At 38.4% G+C, this 24,222-nt stretch overlaps 1 protein-coding gene across 2 annotated transcripts in view; it reads left to right on the top strand.

Moving 5' to 3' along the window:
- Positions 1–24,222, top strand: part of LOC138623621 (bis(5'-adenosyl)-triphosphatase-like) — a 276,741-nt gene that overhangs the window by 9,616 nt on the left and 242,903 nt on the right. For both annotated transcript variants that reach the window (XM_069703242.1, XM_069703241.1), the window contains exon 3: positions 20,307–20,388. The gene's annotated coding sequence lies outside the window, so the exon portion shown is untranslated. The remainder of the gene's footprint in view (positions 1–20,306; positions 20,389–24,222) is intronic.

Below are 24,222 nucleotides of genomic sequence, written 5' to 3'. Positions count from 1 at the left end.
TTCATTGTTGCATTCTGTTGCACTATTTAGTTAATTGAGATCAGAGTGGTCAGATATACATGTGTACGCTCTACGGTGGCCCTTTGGGTCAAAGCACAGAAAGATTTCACCTACATACAGTAAACTGACTCTGTGTGACAGCTCACCTGTTTGAAGTGTAGAAAAGTAGAGAATGGAATTTAATTAGACGTGTCATGTCGTCACATTAGTGCTGACCAATCCTGTACTCCATGTCTGGAATAATTCATGATGATAGATAATAGGGTAGTTCTCTGTTTGCTGCAGATATTTCATAGAAAATACAGAAAAGACTCCTACAAACACATGTAAGAAACATACAAAACTTCAGCTACAGTCAAGGTAAAACTCCGATTACGTTCATTATCAATGAGCCTCAGTAGCGTTGCGGACTGTCATCACTGAAGTAAAAGTTGTATCTTTATAGGAATTTGCATTTGTAATATATATGAAATTTTAGAATGTGAAGTGAGGAGAGGTCTGTGAGTTTGCAGGCTTTTGTCAAAGCTATGTGAAATGTGTGTTTTTGCACTTGTTCATGGACCAGTATTGGTACTAAAAAGTGGAAAGGGCCTGATGTTCAGACTCGTTCCTGTGTGAAGAGAAAGCATATTGAACCTACATGTTTTTCATGAAGGAATGGTTTTGTAGCTTCTTCTTATTTGGTGAGAGATTTGTTCAGGTATCACGAGAGACCGAGACAGAGTGGCTGCTTCACACAAAGAATGAGAGTTGGCAATCCTGACACAAGTCATAGACAATTTTTTTTTTTTTTTTTTTTTGGAATGGTTGGATGTTGTATTATGTTTCAGTTTTGACTGTGCTTTGCAGTTTCCCTCTGCTTTTAATCTTGCCAAGATAAGCTAAATGTCCAGGACAAACAGAGTTGAAACTGATATCACTGAGTAACCAAAGTAAGGAGCAAAACATAAATTGTGTTTTTAAGATTGGCCCGACCTGCACATCTTGTTTCATTAAATATACAATGCAGTGTCTTTTCTAAAGGATTGACTAGCAGTAAATTGAATTGGTTCAAGTGCAGCTGGAATTTACCAATGCTGGCACACTGGCTGTGTTCCAAATTACACTTCTCTTAATACACTGACAAATAGTGCTGCTACATGTTTGGACTCCGAGTTGTGTAATACTTGAATTTTGACAGAGAGGTGTTGTCTCAAACTGTTCACCACTGTTTTGCACTTACCAAAAATAACCATAGCGTTTTAATTGCATAACCTGCCAACATAGCTGCTGGCTTTGATTATTTTACCCAGATTTAAATACAAAAAAAATTAAACCCCGTCTTCTCCCAAACCTGGAACCATCCTGTTCCTGTGTTGTGTTTTTTTTAGTCAGGGTCGTCGTTAGGTAACGTGGTGATTTAAGGTTTATATTTGATGTTCTCACAGTAGCGCAAATTATTCTTTTGTTACCCGATTAGTTTATTTTCCAAGATTACTGAAATAGGACCAGTCCCATCATAAGAGCTATAGAGATACATAAATAAATAGAAGGAAAATAAACTGAAAATAAAAATAAGTCTTGACGATACATATTCTTCTTGACTTTACAGTTGATATGGCACAACTATAAAGTCAATTGTACACTTAATCATGTAAACAGTCAATATTGCTCAGTCATTTAAGTGTGACTGCGTTCACTGTCCTTCATATTCCTCCGTTTTATATATATATATATATATATATATTCAGGGAAACGAAAATACATTTCCAAAATTACGCTCGCTGTGCATCATATCATTTTTCAGTCCATCAATTGTACTTTCAATACGATTGGACAGCCTTTAACCAATCAGAACTATCCACAATATGCGCTCAAATTCTACAACCGCTGCAACAAGATGAACACAAAACTCTAATGTGATGCATTAAGCACACTTACTGGTCAGTAATTGGTCCACCCTTCAGAGTGGCTGTGTGCAAACTGTACTGCAAACAGGATTTCCAGACTATAATCACAGCTAAGAAAAGTGAAGCTGCGAGCAGTAGTCTTGTGGAGCCAGGCCAGTTATGCACTACCGAGTTCTGTCAATGCAGTAACATCGTTGCAAACATTGTTGACACCAGGGGTGTAGTGCTGTTTGCTTTCAATTTGAAATAAGACAAGGAAGTGTTCCGTTTGTATTCATTTGTAATGCAGTAACTTTGACAGAGCAAATGTTAGCCGATCGTAACGAGGCTTCAAGTTGATGTCGTGAGTCAATTAATACTTAAATGTGACTGACAAATTTGACGATTCCGTTTGTTTTTATTGGCTCTCTTGCATGACGTACGCTTTGGATCTTCAAACACTTAAAACGTGTACATTCATTTTAAACGGAACAAATAAACTTGCGAACACGTTATTTTCTAACTCCGGCAGCACTACACCTATGGTTAACACGTACATATAACATACAATAAGATTTGCGGTAAGCTACATTCCCCGTTCTTCACAGATCTTACAAACACCTCACAGAATTTTAATACAGTCCCTCTCGACTCTTTTTAAAAACTTTAAACTTGCCTTGTCTGTGGGATACTCCGATCAGATCAGATGTACTTTAAAATTTCAATGGTGTCTTCCCCTAATCTGACTCCATCGTAGTCTTTTTCAGTGACCCTCCTCGCATTGATCAAAGAAATACGTATTTAGTTAGTATTTCAAAGAAATCAATCCTTTAACGGTTCAGTGTGTAGGATTTTGAGGGATATATTGGCAGAAATGGAATATCATCTTCATAATTATGTTTCCATTTGTGTACAATCGCTTGAAACGAAGAATTGTTGTGCTTTTATTGCCTTTATACTAAGTACTTCATATCTACTTGTATATTTCTACAGAACAAACAAACCAAACAGTTACCTTCTGCATTATTCGCTACAGTTTTGTTATGGCTATAGATTTTTGTATGTGCTTGGGAGGGTGACGCTCAGCTATGGCAATAAGTGAAATCATTATTTCTCAAAAAGTAATTGTGACTGTCATCTTCCTATCGCTAGTGGGTTCTTTTACAGCACGAACGACAACAGTCCTCAGAAGTATGGTTTCCGAAGGTGTTTTATTTCACCCACCACAAATGTCCAATAATCGCATGCGATTTCTGTGTGCTCCTCTGCGCAGCAGCCACCCTGCTGCTCCGTGTCCTCCGTCCTCCGTCCTCCCGTCTGGTCACCTGCTAGTTTTTTTTTTTTGATGTGTGTTAGGGATGGACAATCAGGGATCTGATTCAGCTGGGCTAATTAAACCTCTTCCAGGCACCGTTCCCTGAACCACTCCCCCAATCGGTCCCCCCTGCAGCTGAGCCAAACCACGGCCTGCCACCGCAATAATGATTTCATGTTCATATTAGAACTGCATATTTGTATATATATATATATATATATATCAAACAAAAAAACAGACCTTATTGTGATTCCCATCCCACCTGCTCCTGTTGACTTTTGTTTTACGTCCCATTCCGATCATGTGACGATTAGTGAAGCTGACTCCAATCTTTTGGGAATCCCACAGCAATTCAGTGACCCACAAGATTCCCCCCAAAAAAACAGTTTGCCCATCATTCTGTGGCCCCTTCACCAACTGGGTTGGACTTTTGATAGTGGTGAGGATTCTCAAATTGACCTTGACCAGCTGCAGTCAGTTAAGACATTCGGGCACAGTGTCTTCCACCTTGAAGCCATGTCGGAGCTGGGCTGGTTTACAGAAAATGCTGCAAGAGCCTGTCGTCAGCGGCTCTTTATCCAACATCTCACTGTGACTGTTTCTGCTTTTACTGAAAAACAGCACAGCTAACAAAGCTCTGCATACTTTGTAATAAATACATTATAACTGCTACGTCACAATAAAAAAAACCCCAAAAAAACACCACCGTTCACAGGTGGAGAGCTTTTAATGTGAAGCAGTAACAGCAGGGAATGCTGTGTTTGCATCAACAGTAATGTAACACAGCTCCAGTGTAGCTGAAACTGTAACATGAGGCCGACAATCTGAGACTATGGCTGTGCAGTTAGCATCTAAACCACAGAGACAAAGCTGTGTAATGAGAGCGTTTTCTTTATACCAGCGCAGCCACACATGTTGAATCAAAAAAGACACACGATGCGTTCATGGCGGCTTGGCACACTTAAACCCGACCAACTCCAGCACATGGGAACACGGAACGACCATGCTCTAGGTATCCTGTACACCCACTTAAAGAAGCTGTGAACACTATTTTTACATTGTTGATCTTTTTTTTTTAAGTAGCACAATCTGCTCTTGTAGAGAATATTATTCATTTAAGAAATGTCAAATCATGATATGAAAGGGAAGTTTCTACGCTATTGTTTGACATTGTTCTCCTAATTGTGTACGGCTGGACAATACCACTACTCGAAAAGATTTGAGATGCTCTATACAGTAATGAACGATTATATGGGCTTGCTGTTTGCAATAAGAGTATACAAGTCAATAGGGATACGTCAAAGTCATTCACAACCTCTTGGATCATTCAGTAATATGTAAATAGAAAGTGTGAAGTGAAACAGGGACAATCTTTTGGGATACAGTAGCGTGCTTCTTTTTGATGCCCTTCAGCTGAGTCTATCCTGTTAGTGTTGGTGGCACACATCTCTTGGTGGGAGCTTACTGTACATCAATGTCAGCTCTTGCTGAATGGGGAAGAAAAAAGAAACCACAGCTGCCTGTCTGCAGATCCCAACAGAGGATCATCATCTATCCTCTCTCAGTTGGTGCCATTAATCCAAAAACCAAGACTCTCACTGTCAGACACATTAACTAGCTCCCCTCTAATCGGAATCATATCTTTTACTCCACTTATTTCTCCACAGACAAGTAAATATGTTACGATAAGTGATACATACATATACATACATACATACTGTATGTATATATATATATATATATATATATATATATATGAATATGTATATTATAGTTATATCTATATCTCTATATATCTATATCTATAATATACATATATATATATATATATACTGTGACTGTTTCTGCTTTTACTGAAAAACAGCACAGCTAACAAAGCTCTGCATACTTTGTAATAAATACATTATAACTGCTACTTCACAATAAAAAACAAAAAACAAAACCACCACCGTTCACAGGTGGAGAGCTTTTAATGTGAAGCATATATATATATATATATGTATATATATATATATATATATGTGTATATTATAGTTATATCTATATATGTCTATGTCTTCGAAAATCCTAATATTGCTACTGGGAAATGATGGCATTTTCTGGAAAAGTTTGTAAACTACAGTCTTGGATATGTTTTTTTTTTTTACTTTCCATGCAAAACAATTTTGTCTGAAATCATTTGAAATGGACAAAAGTTATCATCTTTTTAAAAAAAATCATATTTAATACCAAAATTTTTTTTTACTTTGATTTAGTATAATATTTTTTATAAAACATAATTAAACTGGCAAGGATAAAACTCTATGGGACCCTCAACTTTTATTTTGCGTTGTTTGAGGAAATCACAGCACACAATCCTATCAGTGTAGGATAATCTCGCTCGGTCAGGGAAAAAGCATGGTTAATGTCCATGCGAGACCCTACGTCTGTATGAAGCATAACAAACGAATAATTAGGGGTGTGGTGAAACCCCCCCCAATAACCAAACTACGAGATCACAACAATAAAGCTCAGTAGCACAAGTCATCATCTAACCGGCTATGTGAACATGTGCTCGTGATCACATTTTCAGTTTAAATCACGCCATGAATGAATGAATGTATCTGTGGAAGTACAATTCTATCTATACAAATGTCCATTCAATAGAAATGCATGTGTTTGGTGAAAAACATGGAAAGAGAGAGATTAGAGAGCAGTTTAAAGCATTTTGTCAGGTACCCCGCTTTTACACTTAAACAGAGCTCTTAAAGCAAGAACGACTGAAGTGAAGACATCACTTGTCTTTGCTGAGCCCTCTTCTCCGTTTCAAAGAAAAGCTGAGCAGACACATCCTTCTCGTCACACCATACATTCTAAAAGCTCTGTCCAGATTATCTGTGAATGTGGCGTGCGGGAACGTTGGGGTGGGCAGGAGCTTTTATAGTTAGATTGTCATGTGGGTCCAAAAATGTTTCTTGATGCGGAGAAACTTTTTCCTTGCAGCTTGTAGTGTAGCATGCTACTTTGAGCTAAATTGTACCATTGCCGTTCTTAATTGATTATTTCTAATAAGGAGAACCTTTTTAGCTTCCCAACTGCATAGACTCCTGGAGTGGCTACATTGAGAAATAAAACTACGTATGTATTAAGGTCGTATGTGACTACGTTGATTGTATTAAGGTCGTATGTGACTACGTTGATACTCACGTTTTGAGGGATTATTTTCCCCCCACATTTTGGTTTCCTTCTCACGTTTTTATCTAATTTGCGCGCATGAGATAATTGTACATACTGTTGTATTTTTTTTTTTCCTAAACTCATTAAAATACTTATACCAATTTGATATTGTTAACTAGCAGCAAGTTTTGTTCCAAAAACAACATCAAAACTCTTATGTTCATATTGTAGATTTCTGCAATATAGTCAATTTCTAGATGCACAACATGTGACGTGGTAGTGCTGTAAGCAACTTTTCACGTATACAGCTAAATCTCTAATGAGATGCTGGATGAAACACTATTTTTCTAAAAGTTGGACTCTTCCTTTAAGAGTATTATTGAGGAACAATGTAGGCCAATGGTTTACAAACCTAATTCACGCAGCAAATTAGGGGCAATCTGTCCCTACGTGTCTCTCTTAATTTCTTGAGGGGGGCATGATCCTATTTGACGTTTGTCTAAATTAAAACAAAATTTAAAATCTTTATCAAATTTCATGGCAGATGTTTTGCATGGGACTTAAACTCTGTATTTGTATCTTTTAAAAATGGTGTATTATCTCTCTCAGCTGGTTGATCTGTGTATTCTACACTGAACAAAGACAGTAAATATTAGCCACAATAAATGGCAAAATTCTTCATGTAATGTCAAGATTCCATAACCAGAGGTCATACATCCAACAGCGCCTGTCAAATCATATTTACTAGAGTGTACTCATTACTTTTGCCCGGTCACTTAAGAGAAGAAGAAAAAAGAAAAGAAAAGGAAAATACTGCATTATTTTAATGGGTTTAACATGATCATTGGGGGATTAAACCAGATCTGTGGTTTTAAATGTGTCACTTTTGGGCAGTGTGGATAGTAATGATATCATTATGCCAGCAACTTGTTCTCTTAATTAAGAAGAAATATGAAAGTCTATTTAATGGAAACTGCTAAAATACCACCTGATCTGCAGTTTAATTTCATGATACATTTGAACTATCATTTCTCTTTTATGTGATCTGGACACAGTGTATTTTTTTTTTACGCTTTATATCTTCCCCTCTGTACATTGTTGGTTGACTTAAATTTATTGAACACGTAAATATCAAAAAGAGAATATGCGCTTTGTAACACATTTAGCTTCCAGCTAATTTACATCTGCAGTTCTGGGCAGGTGAGAGGAAACAATAAAACACCTTACCCACGTAGGCATACCCAGGCACACACACACTTACACACAGACACCCTCCATAGGAATAAATCTAAAACAAAAGTACATCGTAAGGATATCTTATTACAAAGAATATATCTATAGTTGAACAACTTGTCACACATAAGATAATGCTGTAGCTGTTTTGAATAAATTTTTGAACTTCATGGGAGAAGATATGGAAATGCATAGGGGTTTTTAGATGGACAAGGAACTCATTCCATTCTTTGCCAGCTTAAAAAAAAAAAAAAAAAAAAAAAAGAGATTGTGCAAAGGCCGAGCTTCATTTGGGGAACTCTCAATCTCTCCCTGAAGCAGACCTTGATGCTCTACTTATTTTCTCTGAGCGGAACTGAATAAAGGTCCTCAACAGTGGAGGAGCAGCAGCATTATCTTGTGTACTAAACAAACATCTGAATACAAAGTTCAGTTGTAAAAGCTTATCATTTTATATATGTGTAGTAGTTGTGAGTATGTCACAGTGATAACACTGTCATGCGTTCTTGTCCAGAACTTTCAGGACCTGTTTTGTGCAGTCAAAAAAAAAATGATTGGAAGACAGTCCTGCTCACCCTCCACCGACATGAGATGCTACTAAAGATAAGAATAAAGCACTGCACTCAACTATGTCTTAAAGGCTTCAACTGCTAAAGAATAGCTTTTTGCATTGTGACTGTATGGTTGCAATGTAGTAATTATTTTTTACACTATCATCGTCCAGGAATTTTGATAAGGAAATGCTGTACAGCCAGTGTGTGCTAACTGGTTTTGTTTATGTACTTGTTCATCTTCAGTTACACAAGGAGTAGTCAAAGTGTAGTGTGGGTTTATGTTAAGCCTCGAAAGTGCAGTCTGTGCATCATGTATTTCAATTTAACTAGTAACCCAATTCTACGTGGGAAAGAAGGCTGTCACTGTCCTCTCTGGATACAGGTTTCAAATATACTGCCAGCATCACCTTGTAAAAGTCCACTTTGCTGCGTCTGTAGCTTTACTCAACAGTGATGTCACAATATACTGGCCATACCCAGAAATACACTTCTATATTCCGCTGCAGGAAGTCCAGTAAAACCAATAGAGGTCCGCAAAAGAATTCCGATGCAAGATTCTCTTGAACAAATCAGTATGCCTGACCGTTGTATCTCTCTATCAACCAGTAAAGTTGCAGTTTACAACCATGTCTGTCCAGACTCGTATAGTATATCACAATATGGTTGTGGGGGTTTGGTTGTGACATTTTGTATCACAGCACAAATTCAAGATGGACACCAAAGATTTGTCACCAATTCAGTATCTGACAAAAAGGGAAAAGAGGGTCACAGCTGAGTCGCGCTGTTGCCAAAGACGTTTTCTTTTGCAGATTATGAATTCACAGGGAAGTTGACCTTTTGACATTTTGAATACAAAATGTCATCACTTCATCATTTTATCCCATTATGCAGTTCCATTAAATTTGGTCATAATTAGCATTTTAATTTGTGAGTTATGGTCACAAATGTGTTCCATTAGGTTATAGGGACCTTTGACCACCAAAATCAAATCGGTTCATCCTTGAGTCTTAATTGAACGCTTGTGCCACGTTTGAAAAGAAAATCCTTCGAGCTGTATTGTTTAGAAGTGCGAGGGTCCATGAACCCTTTTCTATCCTTTCATGATGAACATGCGGTGCTTTTGATACCTTTTTTCACGCTGTTTAAACATTGAAAGGTCATCAACAGACAAGGTTACAGTCAAAATTGGAGTGCAGTGGTGAGGTGGGAAAGATTGAGCAGCTTTCATTGTGGAAGTAATGGATCCCACTGGCTCATTGTGATTTTGTAACTGATCACTTGTAAAGGTTTTCTGTAAGCCTCTCACAAAGGGGTGCATCACATGCAGTTTTATTACGGAGCTGTAAGGAAACCGGGGGATATGGTTGTGACATTTTGTAATTCAACAAAAACAGAAGCCTTTTTTTGTTGTTGTTTTTTTGGGGGACATGATTTGTTATCATTTTAGCCTATATCAGTATTGTGTTACCAAAAATTGATCAAGGAACCACATACTGATATCCTGGTTATTTTGTTCTCAATGGAAAAGTAATTCCAGTTAGTGCCCATTTTAGCTTACCAATGATCTTCCTGTTGCTGAAATCATCAGTTCATTTGATGATACAATATTCTTAATTTTCAAGACATCTTTTAAATGTTACAGAAAAATATACAGAATAATGTGAATCTTAGTCAGAGCAGTATACTTGCTCTCAGCCCGGAAATATCCTGCTGATGGTCCATCACTCAATAGGAGCAGTGATCAAGGTCACTCTGCATCCAGAATCATGCGGTCCTGGGTGGAGTTCTGCTGGAACAGGTCCAGTAGCTTCACGGACACATCCTGCCGCATCTGTCACGCATGTCAAAATGTCAGAAACTTAAAAGCAACTCTCTTGTCAGGAAGGATTCCTGACTCACTGAACAGATGCAACATTGTCAGACATGAGAAGAGAATTTTTAATTCTTTAAATTACAAAGAAGTTTTCATTTTCCATCCTTTTTCGTAGAGAAACAGGACAAGTGTAGGAAATGCTGGTAGGTCCTGACATTTCACAGTCCTGTTTCCAGCAGAAAATTCCCTGGATAATCATTCCTAATCAATTTCCAATTTGTCCAACACATTTTGAAAATGATGTTCAAACTGGACATTCAGAATGCTGTTTGTGAAGTTGTTTCACCCCTTCATTGTTGGTCTGTAGTGAACATGTAATTTACCAACAACTTCACAAGAATGCCAATGCATTTGAGACGGAGGCGGTAAAGTTCGACGGCGCTGGGATGTCAATCCTTGGTTAATATTACATTCCACTGCACCATATGCACTTCTCTGCCCTTGATCCACATGTCCAGTGTGACAGGTACTCCAACCTATATGACTAAACAAGTTATCTGTCGGTGTATGCTCATCAAAACACCCTCATAGGCACAGTCTGGTCTTGTCAGATTGTCCAAAAATGATTCATATGAATGTTTTCTGATTTGCACCTTTATGTATGTGGTATTGATATTTGGTTAAATTTAGGGAGTGATCAAGTTAAAGTGTTGACTGCTGTTCATGGATAGAATCCAAACTATGACCCCTAGTGTCAAAGACTCACACTTTGACCTGACCTCTATAATGTTTTAAAAGTTTATAACAACTTAGGCCTGCCTTTGCTACATTGAGGTACCACAAAATATGGACTTACTATGAAACTGTCAATATAGCTCCTTTGCAATTTTCTGATATATTACCAACAGTCTCATCTTGACTAATGCTGAATAATTCAGCAGAACACTTGTATTTGTTTATTTTTTTCAGCGATATTGCACATCAATCAACACGTTAGCTCATTTTCAGTTCTTGTTCCTTGTCCAAATGACCGATTAGATAGTAAAACAACAAACAAAACTATTATTTAAAGAGTAAGGTAATCTGCATGGAAAGTAGAACAAGGCTCAAAAGCAGTCCTGGGGTCTCAGAACTACTCCCCTTAATAGTCACCCACCACCCCTGCTCTACCTGTTTTACATCTAAACTAGTGTGACATGCGTCTACATACTTTGGTGAGCTATTCATTGATAATTACTTTGCTTGTTTTCAGAAACCTTTGGTATTACCAACACATGTAAACAGATGTTTACAAATTAGGCATTATGTACAGCCTTTACTACCCCAACTTCTGCACAAGTCTCCAGTCAATCCTTTGTATATATTTATTTCCCTTAACCTTATTTAAGAAAGTATTTTGTCTGTCTGCCCCTCAATGGCAGCAATAGGAACTGCCTCGGGAATAGGACTGTACCTTTACTGATAAAACGAGGGACTCAATACTTAACTCTTCTTCCATGTGTACTTGACATGCACCTCTGCAATTTAAAATAGTCTATCATATCTACCTTTCTAAAATCAAATTAGCTTGAATGTACCCTAGTGTGTGTGGAATGATAAAGCAAAGCAAAGCAAATATGGGGAAATCAAAAGCAAAGGCAATACTCCTTTTCACCTTTATTTGTCTTTATATTTCCACTTTTTTTTTTTTTTAATAAATTCATCTATGTATTCCCATATATTTCCACATTCATGTCCTTATTCTTTTAAATATGTATTATTCATTGCTCCATAGATGTGGATCCCACATGTGACAAATGTAAAATTGCATCCAAGTCACTACTCCACATGTATTAGACATGTCCTTCTATATTTACATTTAGGAAATCTGTTTCTCAAACTCTTAACAGAAATACTTCACCACCAAATTCAGTAAAATCCTCTGACACCATTTTTGGCATTGCTCCATATTTGGATTGGTTGAAAGCAAAACTGAAAGTTTTTTTTTTTTTAACTTTTATATTTCTCCGTTAATATCAAGAAATATTGTAAATATTTTCTTTCTGCTGTCTATCTATTTATATTATCCATAATTTAAATATGTTTGCTGATGATGAAGTTATTTGTCTATACAGTAACTGTATCATTCATTATTGGAAAAACACCTTTTGAAGAAGAAAACTAGATTTTACTGGAATCCATGGGTACCTGCATGTCTGTATATCTGTGTGCATGTATGTACATATGTCCCATATAGTCGTAAAAGTGAATTTGGTCTTAGTATTGCTGTAACATAATTATAACGTGCACCAGTTGGCAGCTGCCCTAATCTAGTTTGTTTTCTTCAAGCCAAAGAAAAACGGATGTGTTCATTCAGACTGATCATGTTAGTCTGACACATAAATAAATAATACATCAATACATCATTATTGTAGCTTTGGGTGTGAAAGGCCCTTTGTCATATACGTACTTTAATGTTACAATATAAAGTTTGTAGAATTTATTATTGATGAAATATGTAATTTGAATATGTTGTTTGGGTGCTGCTGTGTGCAGAAGTCATTGAGGATTTTATGCTGTGGACTTCATTTATTTGAGGTTATTTCAGCTTTGACCCTGTCTGGGTACTCTGTCCTTAAACACAAATACTGCTCTGTCCTCAAATATAGTAAATGCAAGCTGCTGAAATAAGAGCAGATGTGTTGGTTTTTGCAGATTTTAACAAGATCAAATCTATTTTAACATCCTCTAGCGTCTATGTCTAATTTGGAGTCACTGAAATATGTATAATACTGTGCTGTTTGTGCATGTTAACATGAACACCATTTTGTTAGTTATTCTAGTACACGCCATAGCCTGGTAATGGCGTGTGCACAGAACCAAAACTAAAATTGTTTAAACTTTTATGTTAGCCATGAAGTTGGCAATCTTGGTAATTAATTATGGCATATGTAAAGCCCTCAGAAGTGTTGCTCATCTACAAGTTTTTTTTTAAATTCTTAAATAACAACATTTAACATAGCATTTAATGCACACCAAACATAGTAACTTGTTATTAATTGTATTGCTGTAGACATAAAAATCACACTAAATGAAAATATGGCTATTTACAGTTCACTTTTTTGTTATTTTTTCAAAAGGACACATTTAAATGGTTTTGGCTATTTCCCATTTCATTCTGCTTTCAAGACATAATGGTAAATTACGTTTTGAAAGACGCGTATTTGCAACTGGAGATCCGAGATTGGCAGAAAGGCGCAGGGCGGGAATCTTTGAAAATGCGGCCATGCGGGTCAATTTTTGTGTCAAAGTTGCGCTTGTGCTTCCGACAGCACAAACCAGGTCTAAACCTATTGTCGTGGCTTGATTGGACAGAACGCACATGAGCAGATCATTCAAAATCCCACAGACAGTTTTGACGTTCTCTGTATTTTTCGTCCCACTTGCATAAATAATTAAACAACATTTTTGAATGCAACCTTACGATTCAGTTAATCACATGACAAATTAAGCTGACATTAGTCTACTGAATTGGATGTGAATCCGGCAGTTAGCGTGCATCATGCCACGGTAGCCAATCTTAGCTATGAAATATAAAAGCCCTCCGGTTAACTCCAAATGATTTGAAACTAAATTACACATGAAAGGGTAACAATTTAAAAGCTTTTACACCAACTCATTTGGTTTTGTAATCTAGCCAGCCGTGCAAGACCACAGAGGTTAGGGCAATTTACACAAAACAACGTAGGCCATTTAATGAATAATTGGAAAATAAATTAGGCACACTGAAATCATCGATGCAGCTTATTTATAAACACCACATCGTCAGTGATGTTCGGAGCACGTTGCTCTTCATCAGTGTTGTTAATATATTCATTGTGTCGGGAGCTTTAAGTTTGCATAATATACTTGAGCTCACTCCTCAACATCCCTCGAGCACCTGATTTCAGTATATTGGACGAGTGTTCTTTGTTTACGTTGACATTTTAATTAACGGTGTTTATGAGATGCTGGTTATAGTCTTATATCATTTGACTGCTTCCTACACTGGGCAGTGGTTCTCATAATACTAGGGAAATAGTTATTTGTAAATAGTTATCTCTTCCCAAGCCAATTAAACATGGTCAACCCAGGGAGGCCGACTTGTAGTAGCATACATTTGGTGATTAGGACCTGAACCTCCAGACAAGTCTGAGTTGTTTTGTTGGCAGGTAGAAAACAAACCCTGAAACAGCTTTGTCAAATATGTTATACGTAACAAAAAAAAAAAACATTTGTTACTGGTCGAACCTTCACTTTTAGGGAGGGTACTTTGTGGGTAACCAGTGGGCCCTTGTTGCAGGAAGTGAACGCCTGTCACATTTGAGGGGTAATATTAGCAGCACGTTGCGGCAGCCACTGCGAAATGCCTGCCGTTAGCTGCCCCCCCCAAAAAAATGGGTTCATGCAACACTACAACGGTGTCTCTGGCTCCCCTCATCAATGCAGAGGTGGTGCGGACAGTACAATATCAGTTATCATTTAATGCCAGTTAATATCATTATCAGTTACGAGCCAGGCCGCAGTATTCTTCCTGCAATGTATCACAGTGTTAACAATTTCTGATGCCTCAAAAAATATATATTTAAATAATGAAATTAATATTGTTACAACCAGCCAAGGGGAGACCTGGGTGTAATGGGAACAATGAGACTCTCCTCTTTCAGTTCCCAAAAGAACCACCAGCAACAAACGTTTTGCAGCCCTTTTAAAAGGTTTATTTTCATAATATGGCTTCGGGGTGGGTGAACGACAAAACGACAAAAAAAAAAAAAAGGGAAGTAAAGTTGTCTCCTGCAGTTACCTGGAAAGGAAAATAGAACCAAAGGTGAAAGCCTTAACCTTAGTTTACAAAAGAGGAGAAAACTAGCTATAAAGACATTGCCAACCACCCCTACAACAAACTGGGATGATGATCAATAACTACAGATGTTTTAACAAAACTCTCATAAAAGGACATGTTAGCTGGCTGGCTGGCTCAACAGGGAGTCGGGAGAGGAGATCCTACCAGCATCCAATTACCTTCCCAAAACACACCTACACACCCACACACCCACACAGACGCACAATCAGGTCACCTGCAACCCATCACACAACTCAGCAGGGAGCGAGAGAAGTGCGTGATTACTGCACATACGAAGTTGCAATATATAGACATACACAGGCCACTATCCTTAACACCTTTGGTCAAAACACTATCATATTTGATCATATTTGATATGTTTTACTGCTATTTAATTACTTTTCTATTATTCTATTATTATCTTATTGCTTCTGCATGCTGCTGTAGCGAAAAAAAAATTCCCCCTCGGGGATTAATAAAGTAACTACCTAACCTAACCTATCATAAACGTGCGATGACCAGTAGACCATTGGCTTGAAGAAATGACTTTTAGTCCACTAGTAAACTGTGTAGATGCCTTAGTAGTGCGACAGGGAGAAGTGGGCCTCACGGTTTTGTTCTTGGTTTTACCTTGGGAAGCTCTGAGCAGAGCACATCGACTTGGCTCCCGTGCAGCGTTTCAGAGACTTGCGTGACAGTAACTCCCCTGAGATTTTAACCCAATTGAAGTGACTGAGGACAAAAAAAAAAAAAGAAAGATATATCTTCCCTTGTTAAATTGAAGACTGATTTGATGTGATATCTGCTCCAATACTACAGTTTATCCCTCGCTCTTCTTTGGTCTCACTTTCCTGGGAGAGAGTCTTGTTTTCTCCCTGGGTGTCCTCCTTCCGTCACTCTAATCAACCCTTTTAATTACTCTCGCTATCAGCCACCCAATGCCTGCCTGTCACCCCTGGGAGTCTCTGCCTGGAAAAGGAGAGAAATAGAAAGGGAATGCAGGGGTTGATGGCAGGCAAGGGGCTCGTCTGGGAGGATACGGGGAGACCGGGGGCTGCAGTGATATGAGGCCTTTGCCAGTCCATCAGCAGCACTGCCAGCTCGCCTCCCTGCCTGCTGGGCCGCTGATGTCATGATAAATGGGCTTTTCCTGTCCCTGTTCAGCATCGTCCTCTAACAAGTCGACACACAGTCAGGGAAAACAGGCTAAATAGGGGCTGAAGGTATATTCTATATGATGTTAAATCAACTTTATTCATGACGTTCTTTTGACTCCTTAATCTCTTGGTCCCTTGCATACGTTTCTGCCTTTAAAGATATTCAGTCCTGGGTGCTTCGGCGATACAGTTGGTTATTTGTGATAACAGCAAGCCAGAGATGCAACAACATGGCCAAATAAATTATGTTTTGAGAAGATATGTGACTTCATGGTGTGTTTGTAATGAAGAATACATACTGTATGCTGGATGGCACCATACAGACAATCCTGACAATGAGGTTCAGAGTTAATGCTGGATCTTACAGATTGAGACAGTCCCATGTTCTGTTTACTCGATGGTCTGCAGTTTATGATTGTATCATATGATGTTATGCTCAGCAGTGCTAGATATGCCTTATGGAACTGTTATCTCAAAACCTTAAATACAAAAAAAAAAAAATCAAAGTGTCCATCTCTACTAACTAAAACCATTGGTATCCAATGTTTTTTTTTGTTTTGTAATAAAATTGACCCAGTTTTTGATACTTTGTATGGGCTGCTGAATTTTTGTAACAATAGACATTCAGCCACGTTCATTTATATCATCAATTTGTCAGAGTTAGTGTTGAAGTCTGCCTTGGAGCATGAAAGAGATGAATGCAGCTTGGATGCCAGAAGACGGTATTGAATTATCATATTCCGTATCATCATATGAGACTTTCATTGTCTTCAGCCATGTTTAAAACGCAGTGTGAAGTAATAAATCCTCTCAGCCCACAGTGTGTTTGGCTTCACTGTAAACAGATTCACCAGCTGCTCTTCTGTTGCATTTCAGACAGAGTAAATGCTTCAGTTGTGTTTGCTGTGGTGGTAGTCAGTACATGTGTACTGACTTCCAACTGAACTCGGCATGCTGTATTATGCGTTTACAAGTGGTAACAGCACGTACTTTTGTGTATTTGCGTTAAGTGTTTTATATAACTTTCTAGAGTGCTTTTAACCACCTGTTGATGAGCTAAAGATAATTGTGTTGCTACACAATTTAAAGTGTACACTACTAAGGAGTCAATGGGTGTTTGCATTGCTAAAGAAAAATGGCACCATTATGTAACTTTGCTATCAAGTCGGGAGATCAAGATGACTTTGTGAGATTTTACAGATTGTTGTCAGGAATCTTTTTTCTATCTCCTCTGTTGAAGTAAATGTTGGAATATTTTGCTTTGCCTCCCTGGTGAACCAATGTACGCAGCTTGGAGAACGTTGACTTTCAGTCAGTTCCTGTGTCTCTTTTACCTTGCATGCAGACACGGGACACAATAAAAATGTGAATGATAAATACATTAAAGTAGGTTATAGTAAATATTTCATCAGTAATACCTTTGTGTATTTATAAAGCTTTTTCATGTGTATGAATCCCAAGGACTGAAGTATATTTATTTATTTATAAACTAAGTACTACTAATTTATCACATGCAGTTTGGACACACCACTCACTCTCATGTTTTTATTTATTTTTACTTTTTTCCACAGTGAAAACAAACAAGACTGAGGGCGCTAAAACTAGGAAATGACGCATACAAAATCATGTAATAAAAAAAACAGTGTGATCATAGCGAATTATGTTTTAGATTAAATACTATATTTTTGGTAGACACTGTTTGCTGGCACAGTGGTGCAGCGTTTAGCATTGTTGCCTCACAGCGAAAAAAGTTTCCGGCTTCCAATCCGGGCCTGGGGCCTTTCTGTGCGGAGTTTGCATGTTCTCCCTGTGCCTGCGTGGGTTCTCTCCGGGTACTCCGGCTTCCTCCCACCGTCCAAAAAAGCATGTATCTCGGGTTAATTGGTGGTTCTACAAATTGCCCTTAGGTGTGAATGAGAGCGAGAATGGTCTTTGTTTCCGTCTGTCTCTGTGTTGGCCCTGTGATGGACTGGCGATCTGTCCAGCGTGTACCCTGCCTTTGCCCAAAGTGAGCTGGGATAGGCTCCAGCCCCACGTGACCCTGTTCAGGAATAAGTAGGTATAGATAATGGATGGATGGATAGCCACTGTTTGCCTTGATGACAACTTTGAACACTATCATCAGTATGTTAACCAGCTTCATGAGGTCGCCACCTGGAATGTTTTCAGTTAAAAGGAGAAACTCGTTAAAAGTTATTTGGTGGAATGTCTTGCCCTCCTAATGTGTTTTAGACCATCAATTGTGCTGTGCTGAAGTACTGTTGGTATATGAGGGTGGATCAAATAGTTCAGACACTGCTCCTGTTGCGTGTGAATAGTGCGCAGCACCGTGATGCGAATGGAGTAGGGGGAAGCTATCATAATGAGTAAGTGTTAAATCCCGATACTTATTGATCCACCCTCGTACAGAAAATAGCACTATTAAAATACTATGTTATGGCAAGAATCACTCTAGTAAGTAAAGAGGAAGTTCATCAATACTGTAAGACCTGAAGGTCAGCCAGCCTAGATTTCAAGAACTTGGAAAGTTAAAAAGAAAAACACCAAACGCTGTAATGAAACGAGCTCTTATTGTGGATCGTCGCAGGAAAGGCAGTCTCCCTCTGCTGCAGAGAAGTTCATCTGAGTTACCAGCCTCAGAAATCACCAATTAACAGCACCACAGATTAGAGCCCACACCAGTGCTTCCCAGAGTTAAAGCAGTAGACACATTAACTATTCAGGGACACCAAGAAGAAGAAGAAGAGAACTGTTTCAGCAAATATGGACGCAGATGTGTGGAAGTGTGGGGGGAATTTGATGTAACGCAGTTGGCAATTTAGTGACATGCCATGTCATCTAGTTTTATCTTACTGAGACCATCATTGGTTTTATCAAGAGGACAACGAGCCAACACACACCTCCAAGCTCTGTAGGGGCCCTTTGACCAGAGCAGAGTGATGGAGTGCTGCATCTTGCAGTGTAACAAAACTGTTCCTTATTGGGCCTCTCCCTTCACCACAAACACACACATGTTATTCTACAAATAGCTGGTATTAAAGTCATTGAACCACCAAATTATCATATCTCGGCATGCCTTTTTTGTTTGTTTCCCCTTTGTGACTTTGTAAGCAAATTAACTAGGTCAACGTAATTGGTTGAACTGTAGAGTGACGGCGAAGCAACCAGCAAGGGCTCAGTATATGTGGGAACTCCTGCAATGAAAAGCTCCAGGAAACTACCACATGAAGCTGGTTAACTGTGCAAAGCTTTTATCAAACCAAAGGTGGCAACTGTGAAGATTTAAATACATTTGCTTTGTTTACCCCTTGTTTTTGCCTCCTACATAAATCTAGTGTCGAAACTTTTGATTGGCATTATACATGTGATCAATTATTGGTAGTCATGCAAAACATAAACAAACTGCAGTTATCTGTAAACCACTTCTTGTGGTAATATCTCGCTTATTGTTATATAATATCAGGAAGGTTGTCAGTAATTATTGTATTGCATCTATATCAAACCAGACTTTACAAATTAGGATACTTCACTGTTAAGAAAACATTTTTTTTGGGGATATAAAAAAGTTTGTTACTAAAACTGCCATTTAACATTAGGCTTGTAAATGAACCTTTCATTGAAAATGTACATATTTCTTTGTAGATTTAAAAAATACTAAGGAAGTCAGGTAAAAAATGACAAAAATGCTTAAACAATGTTTACAAGATGGTGTCATTCATGTCACCATCATTTAACCTCCTTATTATTTCAGCTGCAACATTCTTTTTTTTTTTTTTTTTTTTTTTTTCAAGAAACACAAGTTTATTTGTGAAAATATATAGTGCATGCAGTTTATTCATATGGCCCTCAGGAGGGCAGCTGTGCTGCTGCTTGTTCGCTGGCATCTTTATGACAGCATTTAGTAAATTTGGAGTGTTGTAATGTGCGTGCCCGTGTACTTTGTTCCATTCAGTCCAATGTAATCTCCTTTGTCAACATCTTTTTTTAAAATCAGCCCTTTTTACTATGTAGAACGGTGCTCGTACCTTAACCCTTAACAAACGCAGCTTGGATAGCATCTAGGTTAAAATTCTATTGTGTATGGGTGATTTAAATCATTAGCAGAGCCTCAGGTGGGGTAACACACCTGTTGGGATCCATCTAGGGGCATCTCTGGTCTCTGTCAATAGTGAAGTGGCTTCCTGCCAGGGCTGCTGTCACACAGGCCTCATCCTTAATCAGTGAGCGTAACATCCCAGCTCACGAAACCCATATGTTTGACCACAATGTAACAGAGACGCCTTATTAGTCCTCTGTACCCTACAGTAATTAAACTTGTCTCGTTATTTTCGATTCCCTCTCCCTTCCAGACGGAGCACCGCGTCTCTCCATCCGTTCCTTTATCCTCCCCGTTATTATCTGTAAGGCCGTGGGAAGCTGCTGAGGTTGAAGGTAAGGCTTTTACTGCATCGCACACCAATTGAGTTGACTGTGACGTTGATTGTCTTCCCCTTTTCATTCTGTTCAGGGATGTAGAAAAGTTGATTGCAGGTAGAATAAACATTAGATGATGCATTCACCTCCTCTTCTTCAGTTCAAACTGCTGCACGCACTGCTGGTGTAATAGCACTGCCAACAGCTCTACTGTGTTCAGTGGCATAGCAACGTGCACGCATGGAACATGTATAGGGCTGTAGAAGACATGTATCTAGTGAATGCTGTTTTTGTTGTGTTCTAATGAGCACACTGGAGACAGATTTTTGAAACAAAAGCTATTGATGGTTTTGATTTAGTGTTCTTTAGCTGTCTTTTAACTCCCAAGACTCCAGCAGTGGTTGTGGAATATCCTTGTACAAATGATACTGTGTGATAACCTGTCACTGGGAATCCTTTTTTGTCATTAGTATTGACACTATCATCGTAAAAACAAAGCCATTCATTTCTGTGCTTGGCATTTTTCTGATCGTTTTTGAATTGACTGATGTACTTGGTAGAAAGGATGACTTTCCCTTGCTTTGGAATAGTAATGTTACACTTGGGAGTGTTACCCCTGATCCCAACCTGAGTCCTTTTAATATTAGGTACGTGCTATCTATGATGGTTACCACTCAATGAATCTATCTAGCTGTGACTAATGCACTCCAATAGAACAACCTCGCCTTTATGAAGGTTCTAATGTTCGTTTTTTTTGTTCAATGTTTTTCCAGGAACTTAATTTAAGGTCATTTTGGACGCCATAGATTATCGGCCTGGAAGATTATAGAATCTGATGTTCATTTTTTTTTTAATTATTTAAATTAGTACCGTGTCTAGTTTCTGGTTAAAACAGAAATGCTCTTATTTCTGCATTAGTCAACACTGGACACATCAGCAAGGCATTCATGACACTCATCATCCACTAACAACGTACCTAATGCAGCAGTAAGGCATGACCTTGCACTAGCTCAGGCTATAAATGCCCTGGTACTGAGCCATCCTATTAAAACAAAAACAAAAAACTGGAATAAAGAACAACAATTGTAAGGTTGTTTACTTTATGATGTTATGAAGAAAGATAAAATAGCTAGCACAAAGAGTGTCAAATGCATATACAATTTTATCATGTCTTAATGTTTTATTTCCTTCTTTATTGTTAGGATTATTATTGCTGTTATTTAAAGAAGTGTCAGTGAAAGAAATGCTCCCAGAGAAAGTGTTCAAACATTCACACCTGGAAGCTGCCTAACACGACAACAAAGTCTCAAAGTCAAAGGGAACTGTATTGTCATTCAAGACAGAGTAATGAGTAGCTGAAGAAACATTTTAGTGTAGTTTAATGTGCAAATAAACTAATAAAAAAATGATCACAGGAAAGAAAAAGTAACTATAGATAAGCACAATATGCACCAGTTAGGGAAATCAAGAGAACCAAGTCACAGCCACATTTCCTGTAACTTATTCCTAAATTGAGTTTTTTTTTGTCAGAGGTTTTACTGAAATGGTTCATCCTGTTGTTAACACAGAACAGTTTAACTGTTCATAAAGTCTCTAGTTTTCTAAAAAAAATATCCTACAAAATGATGTCTTTCAGAAGTAGGAGTCCTTGGAGTCATTTGGGTTAAAAGACTTCAAACACCTTTCCCTTTCTCTCCACTTTGGTCTTGTCACATACTGATCCTAAATCTTGGAAGTAACAGTGCAGCTGCTATTGAATTCAAATGATCTTGTTAGAGCACAGTTTCCCGATGCAGTCCTGGTGTACTCCTTGGCTACTTCCCTCTCCCACAGCACAGCAGTATCCAGTCACCAGATGTTTGATTTGAGCTGCCCTCCTCGGCGTCTCTCTGCTGTTACCTTAGTTCCCTCTGTGTTCTGTTTGTGTTGGCTCGTTTCACCACACATCTGTTGGTTAGTTTTGATTTTTTTCAGTTACATTAGGGCCACTAACCCTGAGTGCTGCTTTCATTGTTATTATTCATTCCATTCACGTTGCTGTTTAGCCGAGAGGCAGAACGAGCCCCTTCAAAACTACCAGGATAATCCACTATCAGCGCGTAATTGCGTTGATGCATTTGGACCACCAGCAGAATATTTAATGCAAGAAGCTGAACAGGTGTAATTACTGCTCATTTGGTGAGTTGTAAGTTGATGTTAATGTATTGTAATGTCATGTATTTCAGAGGAACCACTCTTATTTTACCACAGGCTTAGTATGACCATCACTATCACCACCACTGTCACAATCACATTATCATCATTGCTATCATCATCAGTGTCACCACAGTCTCTGCTAACATATATCTGTTGCTGATCTTTGACACACTGCAGCCCTCTGACCATTCCAACTCTTGAGATAACATTTCATACTTTAATGTTTCCTTGAAATAACTACGTCATTTTGTAAAGACTGTAAAGGACTGAATGCTGAATTGGTATACTTCACTTTCATTGCTAGTGTTAGATGCTTTTGGTCAGACAACTGACAAATTGTACATACAAAAATGTGAAATGAGTATACAGCCATACAATGACTGGACCTTTAGTGGTCCAGACACCACGAGGGTCGGGGTTTTGTATGAGATGAAAATTAAATCCTGACCGTGTAAATAATGCAGATGACCTCGAGAGCCTAAAGACCAACACATTTATGTGGCTACTGATACAATTGCAACACATGCCTTTATATGGCTTGCAGCTAACAGTAAAATATCACAGCTTTAAATGCTTTAAATTCCTGACACTACAGAACAACTCGACTATGTTCAACCCACCATGAAACCAGATGAAAGGTTTGTGCTTTACACTGGATGGAGTATTCATCCACCTCAAATACAAGCCCAGCATCACATGCTCTAAATCATTTCAACCACCCCATACATGATAAAAGTGAGTTCTCCCTTCAACTGTGTGTATATGAAAGAGAATATCAGCAAATATTGTGTTGCTTTAAATAACAATTAATTTGTGAAATGTGAAACAGTAGAGGAGCCACATCATTGTTGTATTTAAACAGCCCCGTTTGTTCAGGTCTGGCTAAAATGTGTGCCATTTGCTGTCATTACGTGTCATTTGCTGGTGCAATACCCCACTAAATGCACAGGTTACTCCTGTGTTAGTAATTTAGGAAAGAAAATGATATAGTGTCGAGCGCATCATGGAAAAACCTAGACATAACGTTTCTGGTTCTTTTAAGCATGACGATGATCTCCCCTACCCTTAACCACATAGCCAAACCTTAACTTAATATGAATCATCTGCTAATGGCAATTCCAGAGCTTGTCTGGCTCTTCAAACCTCGGGGGAACACTCAACTTCCCATGGGCTCCTATAGCAATTGACAGAGGATCTGAAAATGAGGGGGAGGCTATAAAAAGATAGCAAAGTGCTTCTAGCTTTCAATTTTCACTGTCTAAAATGCCATTAAGCTAAGGGGACGTGAGAAAGTCAAGACAAGATCTTAAAGAGCAAAAGCATCTTTTAGATAAAACTGTACCTATGCTGGGCAGGAAGGGAAAGTGAAAAACCTGCTGTAGGAAGCTGCAGGAGGGTTGAGCCGTCACAGAAGTGGTGGTGCACTGTTCTACTGTATCGCAGAGGAAACCTTGCCTGCTTCCTCATCTCTAACGTCAACAGCGGTGTAAGCCATGGCAGTTTTGGAAAAGCACTCCTGTGGATAGATGAAGTTCAAACGAAGCTCTTTCGCCACAAAAAGCAGCATTTGATAAAAAATAAGGCCTTTACCAACTTTAGACCTTTGGGGAGGAAATATGCAGGAATGGAAAAATGGATTACGTGGACTCAATCAAG

Source organism: Brachyistius frenatus, unplaced genomic scaffold (assembly GCF_029030835.1).
Source record: "Brachyistius frenatus isolate BFR_SWC_R1_liver_20210118 unplaced genomic scaffold, ASM2903083v1 Contig_45, whole genome shotgun sequence".
Classification (NCBI taxonomy): domain Eukaryota; kingdom Metazoa; phylum Chordata; class Actinopteri; family Embiotocidae; genus Brachyistius; species Brachyistius frenatus.
The sequence above is the reverse complement of the archived record's forward strand: the minus strand, read 5'-3'. Positions and strand labels throughout refer to the sequence as shown.